Source organism: Rhinopithecus bieti, unplaced genomic scaffold (genome assembly GCF_001698545.2).
Source record: "Rhinopithecus bieti isolate Rb0 unplaced genomic scaffold, ASM169854v2 scaffold_14215, whole genome shotgun sequence".
Taxonomy (NCBI): Eukaryota; Metazoa; Chordata; class Mammalia; order Primates; family Cercopithecidae; genus Rhinopithecus; species Rhinopithecus bieti.
Genome location: NW_016808057.1, coordinates 610,042 through 627,857, shown reverse-complemented (window position 1 = coordinate 627,857; position 17,816 = coordinate 610,042). Strand labels below are relative to the sequence as shown.

Sequence of the window (17,816 nt, the reverse complement as noted above, 5' to 3'; positions counted from 1 at the left end):
TTTTGGGTATTGACAGTGGTCATGGTTACATAACATTGTAAATGCATTTAGTGCCACTGAAAGTATATTCACAAATGACTAAAATTATAATTATGGTATGTGTTATATATATTGGTTATTATATATTAATTATATTATATATAACACATATTTAATATATAATTTAATATACAATTATATGTTGTATGTATATATATATATACACACACACAAGTAAAATAAGTAAATGAATGAATGAATGTCAGCCAGGCCCTGTGATGAGTAGACTGTGGAGAAGGCAAGCTGCCCTGTTTGCCTGGCAACCCACCTCACATCCTCCCCTAAGGACTGCAACACTCACATATGACCCAAAGCAGCCGAGAAGCAGAAGGTCTCACACTATTTCTCAGTGGGTCGGCACTTTGTTTGGCATCCCCATCAGTGGGCAATTCCTCCAGAAAACAAAATGCACTAGACCCGCATCTCAGAAGCTAAGCTCCTCGTCAGAGAAAAGAGAGGATGTGTCACAAGAAGGCTTTCCTCTCTCTTTTGTACTATGCGATCTTAAGCAAGAACCCTCTTCTCTGAGCTTACCTATGGTACAGTGCAAATACCTGCCTTGCAAGACTACTGTATTCTTGTGTAGCTAAAAAATGTATGATACATCAAACACTTGTAATGGTGTTTGGTGCAAAGCAGACCCTCAACAATGGTAGCTATCATTATTTTCATATTATCTTTATTTCACAGCATTATACTTTCTATAAATGAAGTTCAGAGTTATCCTTTCAAACACCTTCAAGAAAACGGAAACTTCTTCTCATTGCCAAATCCTCAAGAAAAAGGAATTGTAAATTTATCAGAGATTTGACAATACTACATCAAAAAAAAAAAAAAAAAAAAACATATAACCAACCACTGGCTAGCTCTAGCAGCCACAGACAATGATAAAGGAATGAACTTAGAAAAGCTTCCAAACTATTGAACCATTAGACTCACTGAGCAATGGACTTTCCTAGCGCCTGAAAGCTGTGCCTGTTTCAGCATTTCTGAAGAGCAGAGCGGCTGCACTACTATAGTTGGTGATACTGTAACTAAATCTAATACGACACACCAGAAAATGCCATTGAACATGAGGAAACAGCATTGATGATGCCCTTGAGACTAGGTTCTCAAATGATATGAGCCATTTCTTCCTGCGGTGGGGGAACTGTCTCTGTCCTTCTCACACATTCAGGTGGGTGTATGTGTGATGCAGCTTCGAGTAGAGATGATGATGGAAATTAGAGATGAGAGAATTATTAGGTCAGCAGGCCCACTGCAATATTCAAGAAAAGGACTTGAGGTAATTGGATCTTTAAAATGAAAAATGTAAAACAGGAAAAGTAGATACTGCTCTGTGCTGAGCACTCACAGAGGAAAGTAAAGCAAAACACACATCTTCAAACGAGAGTCAGTCTTACGAGCTGGAGGGGTGGGGGTGAGTCCAGAAGATGTTTCATCTTCAAGAGGGAAGGGCTTCAGACTTTCCTGCAGCAATCTTCACTGTGCACTTTACCTATGCCATGTCTGTACTCGGCTTCAGGACAAGTGCTGACAGACCAGAACCTCAGGGAAATTTGGCATGTGATGGAATGCTGGCAAATAATCATTTATTGAGGTCTCCAAGAAACACTGGAGAGGCCATTTACCAAGCAGAACAAAAACATTTTCCCCACATGGAGAAAGTACAAAGATGTTGCCTTAGGTCCTTTATTGTGTTTTGTGATCAGTGATATCCAGATCCCATCAATTATATAATCACATCTGGAAGACTGGGTGGATTATTCCAGCAACTTAAATCCTCTCTGGACCTTGAAAATATTTGCGGATCAAATGAGAGAATTTATGATAATTTTTTTCAAAACAGCTACATGTATTTTCTTTATATCTTTGATAGAGTCTAGTTCAGTTATTTCATAAGCTACTCAACACATTTGGTAGTACAACTTTCACATAATCAATGATGGAAGCAGGAATAAGATGCAAGATTATCAGTTACTATTTGTACTACATAGTTCATATAATACATACACATCTAGGTATAGATACAAACATATACATATATGTATGCATATATACATATATATAACTGCAGATCCCCCATAAGCCAAGCATTTCTAAATTTTCCATGTGTATTAACTTGCTTAATCCTCATAACTCACCATGAAGAGAATACACTATTGGTGTCCAAAATGTACAGATGAGGAAACTGAAACAAGAAGTTTGGAAACGTATGCAACATTCCCTTCAGAGCCTATTTGAAAGACGGGCAGTCAGGCTCCAGAATCCATGGTTTTTATAAACAGGAAAAACCAATACATAAAAGCACACTTATCCACAGATATAGCACTTTGGCCTGGGTAATTTTTGTTTGTTTGTTTGAGGCAGTCTTGCTTGGTCACTCAGGCTGGAGTGCAATGGTGCAAGCACAGCTCACTGCAGCCTCAACCTCTGGGGCTCAAGCAATTCTCCCATCTCAGCCTCCCAAGTAAGCTGGGACTACAGGTGTGATGTCACCATGCCTGGCTTTTTTATTTTTTTAGAGACAGAGTCTCTGTATGTTGCCCAGGCTGGACTCAAACCCCTGGGCTCAAGGGATCCTCCCACTTTGGCCTCCCAAAGTGCTAGGATTACAGGCATAAGCCACTACACCTGGCCCATTTTCTTGTCTAAATTAACACTGAGCAAGCCTTTCATTATTGACTGAACATATTCAGCCAACTGCAATAATTGTTCAAACAAAGAATTGAAGGAAATGGTTCCAAACTGAAGCTAGTTTGGAAAATTTGGAGCAAGATAATCCACTGAGGTTTGAACATATCATATTAAAGATTCTTTTTTGTGCCTTTAATGCTGTTTGGAGTTTTCATGAGCTGTGAAGACTCAAGGGAACAAGCCAAAGTATCGTTGCAGAAATTCTGAATACCACTAAAATGAGCTGTCAAACATAAATCAGTATCTAGCTATTTTTCGACCTATTTATAAAAGTGCAGCTGTGAAATACATCTAAAATACAAATCTGAGTACATTTATCTGAAGATGGTACTTTTAGCAATAACCTTTTCAAACAAACAAATGCTGTCTGTCGAAAACAAAATAATTGCATTGTGTCAAAATGTTGGGGGTGAAGTATTTAAGTTCCCTGTGTAGCTGGTATGATAGATCGTGGAATTTCACCTGGTGTCAGCTTCATTCCAGCTGCCCTAGGGCTTAATGCTGGCACCAGCCCAAGTCTGGCTTTTATTGAAAGAAGAAGAAATGTGTGAGAACCAAAAAGGATTTCTGGATTTCCAGTGAATACTCTCAAAGTTTCTAGGATTTCATGGTGAAGATGAATGTAGACTCTAAAATTACTCTAGCATATGTTCCATATCATTTCCAGAATAGATTTTGTTTTCAAAGGTACTAGCCTCTTGTCCTGGAAAATAGACAAAAGCCACATGTTCCCAATGCCCTTTTCTGTATCCATTCTCAACAACTGTACATTAGTTTTATTAGGCAAAATCAACCAGGAAAATCATTACAAAAGAATTTTCAGCCTCTTTGAAGCTCAAGATTTATAGAAAAGTAGATACATGCCAGAACCATATGAATTCTGAGCAAATGCAGATGGCCCCTATTGGTATTGTTTCATTCGACAACCATTTTTGATCAGATTCATTGTCATATCCATCCAACTGGAAAACTCTAGGCATTTTGTTTAATTACAGCCAACAGCCTGATGCGTAGAAAGACCTGATTGCTGATTATTAAAATTCATAGTTCTTAAGTAGAAATTTGGGATAATCTAAAATAGAAATAGATCTCTGAACTGATTTTAAGGAAAAAATGCCACATGTGTTTTAATTTTAAGTACAGAGAAATTCTGAATTCACCACCAAAAAGAAAACACTGCATTTGAGAATGGCAGCATTGGAAGTTCTGCTCTTTTTAGCTAAACAAAGTCTTGATTTCAAGCAAGAAAACATGACTAGATTTTATATATTCATAATGTAAGGAATATAAGTGGAAAATACTCTTCTAAAAAGGACAATACTCATATTTATTGGTAAAGATAACTACTTCATTTTAGCATGATGCTGTATTCCAAGACCTAAAAAAAAAAAAAAAAAAAAAAAAAAATCCATTATTTTCTGTTATAAGCAAAACCAAAGAAAGGTCAAAAGGCTATTTTTGAGCACAACTCTATTCTGTGTGTGGCATAAGGATGTATGTTACTGTAGATTTTCACAGCCCACTCTGTAGAAAGGAGTTCAAGGGCACTTCATAAGTTTTTGAGTACTCTGGCTTTCTGCAAACTGTGTGCAGAATAGGAAGTCTGAAGGGTTCAGCATATACCTGTCTGTAATTAGTTTGTTAGCCATCAACTATATCATTCTATCTAGTGTACTGGGTGCTTTGCACATTACTTCCAATCTAAACAACCACCTTTTCAGATTAAGAAACTAAGACAAAGAAATTTATTACACTTTAAGTTCTGGGAGACATTTGCAGAACGTGCAGGTTTGTTACATAGGTATACACATGCCATGGTGGTTTGCTGCACCCATCAACCCGTCATCTACATTAGATATTTCTCCTAATGCTATCCCTCCCGTAGCCCCATACCCCTCCGACAGGCCCCAGTGTGTGATGTTCCCCTCACTGTGTCCATGTGTTCTGATTGTTCAGCTCCCACTTATGAGAACATGCAGTGTTTGGTTTTCTGTTCTTGTGTTAGTTTGCTGAGAATGATGGTTTCCAGCTTCATCCATGTCCCTGCAAAGGATAATGAATTCATCCTTTTTATGGCTGCATAGTATTCCATGGTGTGTATGTGCCACATTTTCTTCATCCAGTCTATCATTGATGGGCATTTGGGTTCATTCCAAGTCTTTGCTATTGTGAATATTGCTGCAATAAACATACGTGTGCATGTGTCTATCGTAGAATGATTTATAATCCTTTGGGTATATACCCAAGTAATGGGATGGCTGGGTCAAATGGTATTTCTGGTTCTAGATCCTTGAGGAATCATCACACTGTCTTCCACAATGGCTGAACTAATTTACACTCCCACCAACAGTGTAAAAGCATTCCCATTTCTCCACATCCTCTCCAGCATCTGTTGTTTCCTGAAATTTTAATGATCACCATTCTAACTGGCGTGAGATGGTATCTCACTGTGGTTTTGATTTGAATTTCTCTAATGACCAGTGATGATGAGCTTTTCATGTGCTTCTTGGCTGCATAAATGTCTTCTTTTCATAAGTGTCCGTTCATATCCTTGGCCCACCTTTTGATGTGGTTTTCTTGTAAATCTGTTTAAGTTCTTTCTAGATTCTGGATGTTAGCCCTTTGTCAGATGGATAGGTTGCAAAATGTTCTCCCATTCTGTAGGTTGCCTGTTCACTCTGATGATAGTTTGTTTCATTTGCTGTGCAGAAGCTCTTCAGTTTAATTAGATTCCATTTGTCAATCTCGGCTTTTGTTGTTGTTGCTTTTGGTGTTATAGCCATGACGTCTGAGAAAGAATTGTATATATACAATTGCTCTAGAGCAACATGATGCTGAAGAAAGTCAGCAGGCCCCAAACCTACATTTTTTTTTTACTGTGACGCAGACTTTTTTTTTTTTTTCTGAATCATATTCCTCCCCGCTAAGGGTCCATCCACAGTGGCCACCCTAATGCAAGTCACTCAATATTACTTATTATAACTTCATTTTTAAAAGTCATAAAATGGTGTGATGAAAGTATATTATAGCTAATCAAAAATTTCTAGTGTAAAAAAGTTAGGTAAAGAAATAAATAACTTCAAAGAATTATGAAAAGAAAACAGTATTCTCCTAAACTGCTCCCCCTTAACACTACAACCAAATACCATATTAAAATTAGAACTATTCTAGTAAANTATTTATTTTTTAAGTCGGGGTCTCGCTGTGTGCCCCAGGCTGGAGTGCAGAGGCCTGAGCTCAGCTCACTGCAACCTCCGCCTCCCGGGTTCACGCCATTCTCCTGCCTCAGCCTCCCAACTAGCTGGGACCACAGGCGCCCGCGACCTCGCCCGGCTAATTTTTTTTTTGTATTTTTAGTAGAGACGGGGTTTCACCGTGTTAGCCAGGATGGTCTCGATCTCCTAACCTCGTGCTCCGCCCGTCTCAGCCTCCCAAAGTGCTGGGATTACAGGCTTGAGCCACCGCGCCTGACCTAACCAGGAATTTAGAAGAAAAGGAAGTCTCTGAAAGAGAGTTTAGATATTTTCTAAAAGTGATAGAAGTTTCCTTCTGTTAACACAGCGTACCAATCCTTTGACTCATTTAAGTGATTTATTCACTTAAAAATGCATGTCCCTTGGAAGGCAGAAAACACATTTACTAGATCTATGCAGCAATGTTAAATGTCTGTAAGTTTAAAGATGGGGGTATGTGGATGTATACAGAAGGTGATTTTATAAAAGTACACAATTCGAATTTTAATAGAAAGTTTTAATATTAATGTTGATTTTACTCAATATCTGCTGTCAGGGAAGTGTAACTGATTCTTTTTGTAAAATATATACACAGTTTATGTGGTGTTACTTTGAGATGTTATGAAGTTTTTCCCTAAATTATAACAATTTCATTATTTTTTATCATGTTTTCTTCCTGGGTGATTTTATTTCAAAGGGTTAATGGTTCATCCATGATATCCTTTTAAGAAAATATGAGTAGACTGGGATGAATTACTTGGCTGCATTCTCAAAACCCACTCAGACTTTTAAAAAGAAAACAGGTCCTACATGAACCTGCCTCCTCATCAAAACCACACAGTGAATACATTTACGATTGTGTTCACAGATGGAAGTTCATGAAATCACTCAGCACCAAGTGCAGAATGTTCTCAATGGCTTGGAAAATCAGAATGAACAATGCATCACCAAAGATGGTGGTTGTGCTGGTCTAGATTTTTTAATTGTATAGTGTTAAAAACTCTACAAAATAGGTTTGCAGGAGATGTTTACAAGTTTCTTTCGTATATTGTATTTACATTTTAAAGTTTCATCAGGAATTTATAAACATCCTATGTTTTTAAACCCCACCCCAACCCCCAACACAGAGGGCCTCCCTCATAGGATGGAAAGCAGAGGTTTCAATTTCACAGCTATGATGTTAACCATGAAATAGGGCCTTCTCTAAGGGAGACACATGGCGGTGGACTTACAACTGATATACTTACCATTTAGGAGTGAACTAAATGCTAGATAAATGGAAGCTATTCATGGTGTGGTGGGGTTTAGGTCAGCTTGGTCACTTTTTATTACATTTTAAAATAACATTCTTGTAATTTGCATTGAGGGTTGATATTATCTATGTGGACATTTGGGAGGCTGTAAAAGACAAAGGGAAACATTCAGATTCAGAGTTGAAAAAATTTTTATGTACACCCTATATAGATCTAATTCTAAGCCTATTGAGTAAAAGTCACATACTTTATATAGAAAAGTTATAAACATTTTATGAACAAATATGCTTAAAATTAAGTTAGTTTATACTTTCCAGATTGTTTTCCTTTCTTTTCTACATGCATTTAGGATGAAATCTCATTTGAACATGGACTTTGAATAGTGAGGTTAGTCCACACAATAAGGTTAATATTAAGAAGAGTGAATAGTAGCCAGGTAACTACAAATAACTACATTCATATTGTTTTGTTGCTGTTGTTTTTTAGAGACAGGTTCTCACTCTGTCAAGCAGGTTGGACTGGAGGAGAGTGGCGCAATCATAGCTCACTGCAGCCTCACATGCCTAGGCTCGGGTGATCCTCCCTCCTCAGCCTCCCAAGGAGCTGGGTTTATAGATGCATACCACCATGCCCAGTCTAAATTCATATACTTCTAAAAACACCTGCACCACATGCCATGAACTATTCTAATCACTTTATATTTGCTATTTCTTTTAATACTGACATAACCCATGAAAAGTAATAAGCTCCTCCTGATTTTACTATTGAGGAAACTATCTTAATGCAATGAAATGACTTTTCTAACAGCAAGGAGCTCTTAAGTGGCAGAGCCAGAACTTGGATCCAATTCTGTCTCAATAAAAGCCTCTTCTCTATGCTGTATTTCTTCTCATAAATGTCCTACAATATATATATCAAGCCTAGAGCCACTTTTTCATTATAGGATATATTTAAAGTTGAAGAATTTGGTAGAATCTTACCAGATCTCCAACATTAACTAGCTTAGGGATTAGAATTTAACCACAGACTATAAGGGAAAATTGTGATTTAATTTAAAACCACAAATGCCATACAGAAATAAAAATCTGTTCATAGCCTGAACTGAAATCTAGGCCTTACTTTCTAGGAAAAAAATCATAGATTTTCTACATGTTAGCCACGAGTCAACAAAACATGTCTTATTTTGAAGTGACTCACATAGTATTACCTTCAGGTATGGTACAAGTTTTGACTCTAAGAATATAACATGCTGAGGTGAATACGTGAAGAGACACATAGCTCATGGGGGGAAAGCGACCTTTCTTTCAAAGCTGTCTCCAGAAGATACCATTCACTCTGTCTGCCCTCAAGGAGCAATTGACTCTACTGGTTATAGTAGGCGAGTTGTACTCTAATGTCACACCTGGAGAACTTTGACAGCAGGCAGCCATAGCATACACTCCCCACACCCTTCATCCCCCATCACCTCTCGCTCCTCCTTCAGATTGGCTATAAAATATGTGGGGACCAGTACAAAATGAAGATGTAGGGTTCCGAGTTCAAAAGTTAGTAAGAATTTCAAGACAGCTAGAACAGAGCATCAAGTTAAGTATATTAGTTCATTTTCACACTGCTGTAAAGAAATACCCAAGACTGGGTAATTTATAAAGAAAAGAGGTTTAATTGACTCACAGTTCTGCACGGTTGGAGAGGCCTCAGGAAACTTACCATGATGGGGGAAGGGGAAGCAGACACATCTTACATGGTGGCAGGTGAGAGAAAGAGCATGTGGAGGAGGAACTGTCCAACACTTATAAAACCATCACATCTAGTGAGAACTCACTGTCATGAGAACAGCATAAGGGAAACTGCCCCCATGATCCAATCACCTCCCACCAGGTCACTTTCCTCAATGTGAGGGTACCATGGGGATTACAATTCGAGGTGAAATTTGGGTGAGAACACAGAGCCAAACCATTTTTCAAACCAAGCATGAGGTCTTCCAAGCACAGGGCCTCAAGTGATTGCACAGGTCTCATATCCATAAATCTGGCCTTATTCCCCTTAACACACATTCCTGTAGACACATGTGATGCCTGCTGGCCTGGGGTGACCTTTATTCCCTTTCAGTACTACCGTTGATGCTTCTTTTGTGTTTTTTATCTGGATAATATTGTTGGCAATATGTGCCTCCTGAGAGTAGGTTTGGTGTCCTCACTCAGCAACTGTCCCATTTGGCTCAGGATGCTCTGTCTTCAACAGTCAAGGCCAAGAACTCATTCTGACATCACAAAAAATGTGTGACATGTTATCCACAAGTTGGTGATCTAGTGTAACTACCTGAACTGAACTCATGGAGATAAAGTGCTCTTTCTCAAGGTTCAATTTCACTCGAAGCATAGACGATTCACAAATATGCAAATTTGCCTTTTGTTTGCTTGTTTTCTCAAAACCAAACACATTTATAACAAAAGATACCAGCACAATATGGCTATTAATTCTCTTCCCTTCGTAAGTTCAAAAAAATGCCACAGAATGTACTTCATCTGCTTAGCCCTCTTTTGTGTTTCAAAGGCTCCCCACCAGTAGAACCACATGATCATTTGCACCATCTGTGCATCGAGAGAAACACATTATTATCCAAGCCAATACTGAGGGTATTCTATCAAGAAAGGAACCCACTCATCAGAGAAAGGTTATGCAGAAAAGCTCCTGCCAGAAAACTGTTTCCTCCTCTCTCTCTCTCCCTCATTTGAAATTCATGAAGATGAAGTGCAGCTTTTGTTTCCCATCAGTGAGATGAGCCTTAATACACTCTTGCCAAAAGCAAGCTAACACAGAGTAATTGTTTTTCATCTAAATTGCATGTCCAACCTGCTTAGTCTTCAAAGAACATAGATGCTACAGCTTTGATACCCAACTGCAGAATGACAAAGGAGAGGGCACGAGGCACATGGGCATGATGAGAATTTTAATCACCCCTATCTGTCAGCAAGCCCTGGAACTCTGGGGCAAGAGGAGAGGAGAGTAGATTATTCGCAAGGTGGATAAGGTTCCATATTTCATTCAAGACCAACTTCTTTTTTTTAAGGGAGAAAAAAGTGATTTAGAGGGAATTAAGATTCCCCAAGGTGTTTTAATCTCTTTTCACTCCAGGGCCAGGTGCCTCATGTAGCACTTAAAAGGGTTTCAAAATGAAAGCAAATGCCTGGAACACAGAAAAGATACCCATCTACACAAAGCATCTGCCTTTGTTTAAGAAAAAAGTAGTTTCAGCTTTATGAACTTCACATCTAGACATTTTATAATTTTGATGTTACCGTTCTTATAGACTTTTTCTCCATGAACACTACATCCAATACATAGAGGCAAAAATCATTAATATTTAATATTTTTTAATATATCAAGTATCCTTTACATCAATGAGTTCATTTAATTACACATAACTGCAGAGTGTTTGTGAGGAGGTCTATGTGATGTGAATAAAAACTGCCCAGAGAAATGGAATGAACAAATCTGCATCCACTACCATCTCTTGCAGGTGGAGATACTACCTAAAAGCTGTGTGGCTCTCATCATTGATGCCTGGGCCTCATTTTGTAACCAGGTGCTGAGACAAAAGATTTGATTCTGTTTATTGCGTTTGTTCCACTTAATTTAATTCTTTTTGCCTGGTTTAAACTTCTATTTTCTAATTACATTCGTAAGCTCTACAGGGACTGGAGTGCTACAACACCTTTGCTTGCACTTAGAAAATGTGGACATAAACCAAATTACTTCCACAGCTGTCAGTAAATTGTGCTACTGTCCTATATCATCTAAACATTAGAAATTTTTGACCGCAGGCAGCCCAGTGATAGAAAGTATCTCCCAGCATGCTACCAAATAAGAGGAGACAAGCAAGTCCATCAGGCTGTGAATGTCAGAACAGAGGAAAGTGCTCCAGTTGGAGATGGGGGTATTAGCGTCAGTTCCACCGCTAAAGGAGCTGTACAGCTGAGGCGAAGTCATCTAAATCCTCAGGGCCTCAGTGTTACCTGTAAATTGAGTCTCGAACCATCTCCAAGGTTATTCTTCCAGTGCTAAAAAGTCTGTAATTTCAAGCTCTGTGCTTTCCTTTCTTAATAATCAATTTCAGTTTTGGAACAGAAAAATTTTCCTGAAGTGAAAGTTTTGACCAAAAAAACCAACTTAGATAACTTTAGCTTTTACAATGAAGATGATACCCTACCATCATTAAGGTATTATTGAACCCTGGAAGCACTGACATTATGTAATGACTTTGAACATAAAATGGCAATTTACAATGGTCATACTGTACATCTGTTTGTCTAGATACAGACTGAAAAGAGGGATCTTGGATATAGATGTTTACCTGAGACCTATTACCTGGCCTGTTGTAACACATTTAGAAATGCTGTAAGAAATTTTTGTGAAACTACCCCATGATTTTGAAGCTTGATACTACACCATCAAGATCCAAGTATTTCCCAAATACCCAACTCAGCTTATGTATTCATCAGGAAGTTGAGACTCTGTTGTATTTTTTAAAAAAAAACAGTTTAAGCAAATAAGGGTATTTACTCACTTACATAATCTAAATTTTCAGGGGTATCACTAACTTTAGGCATGTCTAAATCCAGACACTTCACATTGCCAGGGCTTGGTCTCTGACTCTTGACTGTTTCCTCAAATGATTGCTGCATTCTTAGGCAGACTTTTTGTATACAGTGGCAAAGACAGCCCCTGGCACCTCTAGGCTTAACTGGAGGGTAGGCAGGAAAAGAACATACACCAACTACAGATTAATTGATCTCAATAAACCAGAGTAAGTGAAGCCAGTTGGTATTATCTAGAGATTAGAGAGCTAAGCTGAAAGTTTACCAAGGAGGCAATATTCTCATGGCAGCTCATAGGGATGGAGTCTCCATTTAGAGTCCACTAAAATAAACTATTTCATTTGAATACCAACCTCCTCTAAGCCTGATACAATGATATTTTTAATGAATATGGTCACAAAATTCCTTTACTTTGCCTCAGTTTGCAGAAAAATAAATGATACATACTACAAGTCAATAAGTACAATGAAAAGTGAATCTTTAGAAGTCAAAGATTCTAGTTCTGACTCTAGCAGTTTGAAAAGTCATTTAAACTCTCAGTTTCATCACCAGTAAGATGAAAGTGCTGAGTAAAGTAACCTAAGGCTTGTTTCAAGTCTTGAAATACGAATCCATGTAGTGCCGACCTGCCTATTTTCTTGCTACCATTTGTTCCTCGACAAGGGAAACCTAATCGCTCAGAACTCTGAGAGACATTGATCACTAAACAGGTCAAAAACATCCTGCAAGAGATGAAAGCATTCACAAGTTTTGCAGAAGGTAAGTAGATAAGCCAATAGCCCATTATCTTGAACACTTTGGCCTTCACAGGAAAACAAGCAAGCAGTCAACCCCAGCTTCAATACAAGCTGAGTGCCCATGTATTGATCTCCTGTCTGACTGGGTCATGGGAGTGCTGGTGTATATTAAGTAGAAAAAGTACTGAAAATTACATTAATTCAAATGGCTAAATCAATATTTAACAATGCAGTTAGTGGTGGTTGACCTTAAATGCACCTTTAATAAAACAAAGGTGATTCAGGCCAGCCTCCAGCATATGCCATTCAGAAATATGAATTAATGCAGAACAGATACGTTAAAGACCTCTACTAATGCAGATGCCTTTGCAGCTTGGTCCGACTGCAAGGAGAAGTTCAAAGCCACTCTCTTAGCACAGGCAATTCGAATTTTATTCATGTGATGTTGTGCCTTCATTTATCACATTCTCCCTGTCTCAAGAATCAGACAGCCTTGATCTCAGCACATTTAAAAGCAGAAAAAGGATTTCTACAACTATTTCCCCAGCAAATTATTAGTAAATCTTTCGTGATAGCTTTGTAACCTTGAGCACTTTCTTTATAAGTAAACATGGATGTTACCAGTTGTTACCCTAGGAGCCCTATCTTACTATATGATTTGCATACATTTGCATATAAACATATCAGTTAGTACTCCACTTGCATTAAAGATTATTGAAATAAGCTTGCTTATATTAAAGAGAATGTAAAAAAAGAATAAAATAAGGAATCAACAGAGGCAATCTCGTTAAGATGTCAGAATCATCTCAGATGCTATTAGCTATGATATCCGGCTCAACCCCCTACAGATGTGAGACTTTTTAAAATTGCCTTGCCATCCATAAAATACCTTAAGCTGTACAGCATTTTAGTTATCACTGCCAAGGACTTGGTGACAACTCTAAGGGAAAGGTCAATGTAAGAATCTATTTCAATACACCTAAGGCAGCAGGAGACTCTGTGGCATTCCCAAAGGAGCCCAGGAAAGTTTACCTGATTTTGTGACCTAAGATGCTAGTGCCAAAGGCACCATTTCCATTGCATCCTGGTTTGGCTGCAAGGACAAATGTGTGATAATTAGAAATCTCTCCTGAGACACTTCCCTTTGATTTGCTGTTTGGTGATGGCTACAGTTTCTCTGCAGCCTTGCTTCTCTCAGGTCTGTCTGCTGGTTACCATGGCAATGTGGCTCAATGCAGCCTATGAGCTAAATCAGCATTCTGCAGTATCCAAGCTGCTGGCGGTAGAACTTGAGAATTGGGCAGAAAGTTTCCAGGCTGAATGTAAACGCGATTGCTTGAAAATATGATCATACACTTGAACGGGAAAAGGGACATTCCCCAGAACAAGATCACAGTTTATCATCAAGGATATGGAATAAACACCCTATCTGCCTTAGAGCCAGCCACAAGAGTTCTGGACAGGAAGAGCGTTGGCAATATATGTTAGACTTTCCGGCTAATGCTGGAACTCAAACAGAAGTCACGTATGGCACAAAGATAACCAAGCAACAGCTTAGCTCCTAGGAAGTCCCTCTGCCTGGGGCATTACACATACAAACCATTAGGCACACTCAACTTTTCAGTCTCTTCAAAGGGTCAAAATACTCTCTGAATTTAAGAATAATTGTAGACTAGTCAGGAGAGAGGATGTTTAGAGTGTGAGAATGAATTCTCACCTCCAGCATGGGTTTCGGGAAAGCAAAAAGAATATTTATTTTATACTCATCCTGGAGTTAGGTAAAGGAAGTAGAAAGTTGGTCTTTCGTCTTAATTACCATGTCTCCTAGGGTCATCATCCTTTACTTGTCCATCTAAATCCAACATCCGCACAAAACTATGGAGTCCAGGTTATTTGCAAGTTTCCTGAGATATGTATTATGTCATTTTTAGGATGAATACATCATATGTCACACATACAAATATGTGGATTATAGTGAATTAAAGATTAATAATTGTTTACCCATATATTTATCATACTCTTTAAGAACCAGATTATAAATATCTTTGAAGCCCTAGAACTTCCATGTTTAATTCCCCTCCCCTGTCACCTATTGAGGTGACCTTTACACTGAACTCTTGTATTTATTGTTGCTTATCTTGAAAGTTTTATCACAGATGTATGTGTTTCTAAACAACAAACCTCTAGCCACACAGATCAAAAAAAAGAAGAAGAAAACACAGATTACCAACATAGAGGATGCCAGGGATATCACCAGAGACTCCAGAGACATCAATAGTGCATTAAGGAAACACTATGAACAACTCTAAGCCCATAAATTTGACAACTTAGGTGAAATGGTCCAATTCCTTGAAATATACGAACTACAAAAACTCACTGAAGAAGTAATAATCTCAATTATCTTGTATCTATAAACAAATTGCATTCTTTGTTTAAAACCTTCAAATAAAGAAAACTTTAGATCCACACGGCTTCACTAGCAAAATCTACCACATATGTAAGGAAGAAATAATAACAACCCTACACAATCTCTACCAGAAAATAGAAGAGAAGGGACCATTTTCCAACACATTGTGGATCCAGCATTACCTTAATATCAAACCCAAAGGTATTACAATAAAACTACAGACACATACCTCATGAATATAGATTTTTAAAAGTACACAACAAAATATTAGGAAATCAAATCCAGCTATACATGAACGGAAAAATACATCATGAGCAATTTAGGTTTGCTCTAGGGATGCAAGCCTGAATCAACATTTGAAAAAGATGACAACAAATGTTGGCAAGACAGCTGGAAACTCACACATTGCGGGTCGGAATGCATAACAGTGCAGGAGTACTAGAAAATAGTTCGGTAGTTTCTTATAAAGTGAACCCATATAATCCAGATGTCTCACTTCTAGATAGGCACCCAGAGAAATGAAACCCTATGTTGACACAAAAATTTATGTAACTGTTTATAGAAAAACTGGAAATAAGCCAATGTCTTTCAACACAAAAATGAATAAACAAACTGTGGTACATCCTAAGGAACAACATTCAGCAACATAGACAAATCTCAGACGCATTGTGCTAACACGGTTTCTAAACCCGGCACTATTACACTTCAGGCCAGATACATTTGTATTGTGGGGAGCTGTCTTGTGCATTGTAAGGTATATTTGCAGGCATCACTGGCCTCTACCCACTGGATGCCAGTTGTCTCTCCCTCCCTATGCCAATTTAATCAACCAAGAATGTTTCTAGATATGGCCAAATGTACTGTTTAAGAACCACTGTGCTACGTGATGGAAAGAAGGCTGGCTCGAAAAAATACCTACTGTATAATTCTATTTGTACATTCCGGAAAATGCAAAATTCTAGGAAAGGGTTGGGAATAGGATGAGGGTTTGGGTAGAAGGGGCAGTACAAAGGAATTTGGGGGAAATGGAACAGTTATGTATCCTGAATGCAAAGGCTGTTACACAACGCTAGGCATTTGTCTGAACTGTATGCCAAAAATAAAGCTTTAATTTTACTATAAGTAAATTTTTAGATGTTTTAATGTAAAAAAAAATTTATAACTCAAACACTTATATGCTTATCCTGTTTAAGAAATAAAATACTAAGAATATCTTTGGTCAGCTGGACGTGGTGGCTCATGCCTGTAATCCCTGCACTTTGGGAGGCCAAGGCAGGCGAATCACAAGGTCAGGAGATCGAGACCATCCTGGCTAACATGGTGAAACCCTATCTCTACTAAAAATACAAAAAAGTTAGCCAGGCGTGGTGGCACGTGTCTGTAGTTCCAGCTACTCAGGAGGCTGAGGCAGGAGAATGGTGTGAACCCGGGAGGCGGAGCTTTCAGTGAGCTGAGATTGCGCCACTGCACTCCAGCCTGGCCGACAGAGCAAGACTCCATCTCAAAAAAAAAAAAAAAAAAAAAAAAAAAAAAAAAAAAATCTTTGGTCTTATCCCACTCCCCTGCCACCCATGGAGGTGAAGCTTTACAATGAGCTTTTGTGTTTATTGTCCCTTGATTTTCATTAATGCCTTACCACATATGTATTATGTCTAAACAATATATTGCTTCTTTATAAGCTTTAAATAGAAAATGCTATATTTGAAAAAAAGTTTTGTGTACTATTGAAATTAAGTTGTTATTAATCCAAACTAGATCGTTTTAAGTTAAGATGATAATTTTAATCCCTGGAAAAACCACTAAGAAAAAACTTTAAAACTATAGCAAAAGAAACAGCAAGGAAATTTAAATGGTGCACTAGAAAATATTTCTTTAACACAAAATTTATTGGTAGAGGACAGGTAGTAGAGAACAAAAGGCAAAAGACGTGCAGACAAATAGAAAAATGGTAGCTATAAATCATTCCTTATTAGTAATTACATTAAATATAAGTGTATTAAACACATGAATTAAAAGGCTAGAAATCGGAATGGAATTATATAAAAGATTCATCTTTTGCAACCTACAAGAAATATACTTGAGATTCAAAAACTTGAGTAGTTGAAAGTAGAAGAAAAGGAAAAAATACACCATGCAAACATTAACCAAAATAGGGCTTGAGTTGATATACTAATATTAGTCAAAATATACTTTGAGACAAAATTTTTAAGAGATAAGTAAGGATTTTTATAATAAAAGGGTCAATGCATCAAAAAGAGATAACAATTATAAATGTATGTGTACCTAACAATAGAGGCCCAAAATACAAAAGGCAAAAGCTGACAGAATTGAAGGGAGAAATCAATAATTTTACAATAGTTGGAGACTTCAAGACCTCCTTTCAACAATGGACAGAACTAGGCAGAAGTTCAACAAAAATAGAAGTATTGAATACCACCATAAAACAACTAAACCTAACACACATCTGTAAAACATTCCACCAAACAGCTGAATACATCCTTCTCTAGTGCACAAGGAACATTCTCTAGGATAAACCATATTTAAGTCAGAAAACAAACCTCAATAAATTTTCAAGGATTGAAATCATGCAAAATATACTCTCCAACCACAGTGAAATAAAAATTAGAATTCAATAACAGAAGGAAATTTGGGAAACTCACAAATAGATGGAAATTAACACACTCGTAACCAGTAAGTTGAAAGAAAGACCACGAGAAGTTAAAAAAATACTTTGAGAGGAATAAACACAAATAGTATCAAAATGTATAGCATACAGCTAACACAATATTAAAGGCAAATTTATAGCTGTAAATGCCTGTTAAACAAGAAAAAAGATTGCAAGTCTATAACTT

The 17,816-nt window shown here is 37.7% G+C and overlaps 1 long non-coding RNA gene across 1 annotated transcript; it reads right to left on the bottom strand.

Annotated features, from left to right (window-relative positions):
- Window positions 1-1,534: 1,534 nt before the first annotated feature.
- Window positions 1,535-13,775, bottom strand: LOC108537693 (uncharacterized). Its single transcript, XR_001887903.1, has 3 exons — window positions 13,590-13,775; window positions 8,625-8,788; window positions 1,535-1,832 (listed from the first exon to the last, which is right to left on the bottom strand). It is a non-coding gene; the product is annotated as an uncharacterized LOC108537693 (long non-coding RNA).
- Between the last annotated feature and the right edge of the window lie 4,041 nt (window positions 13,776-17,816).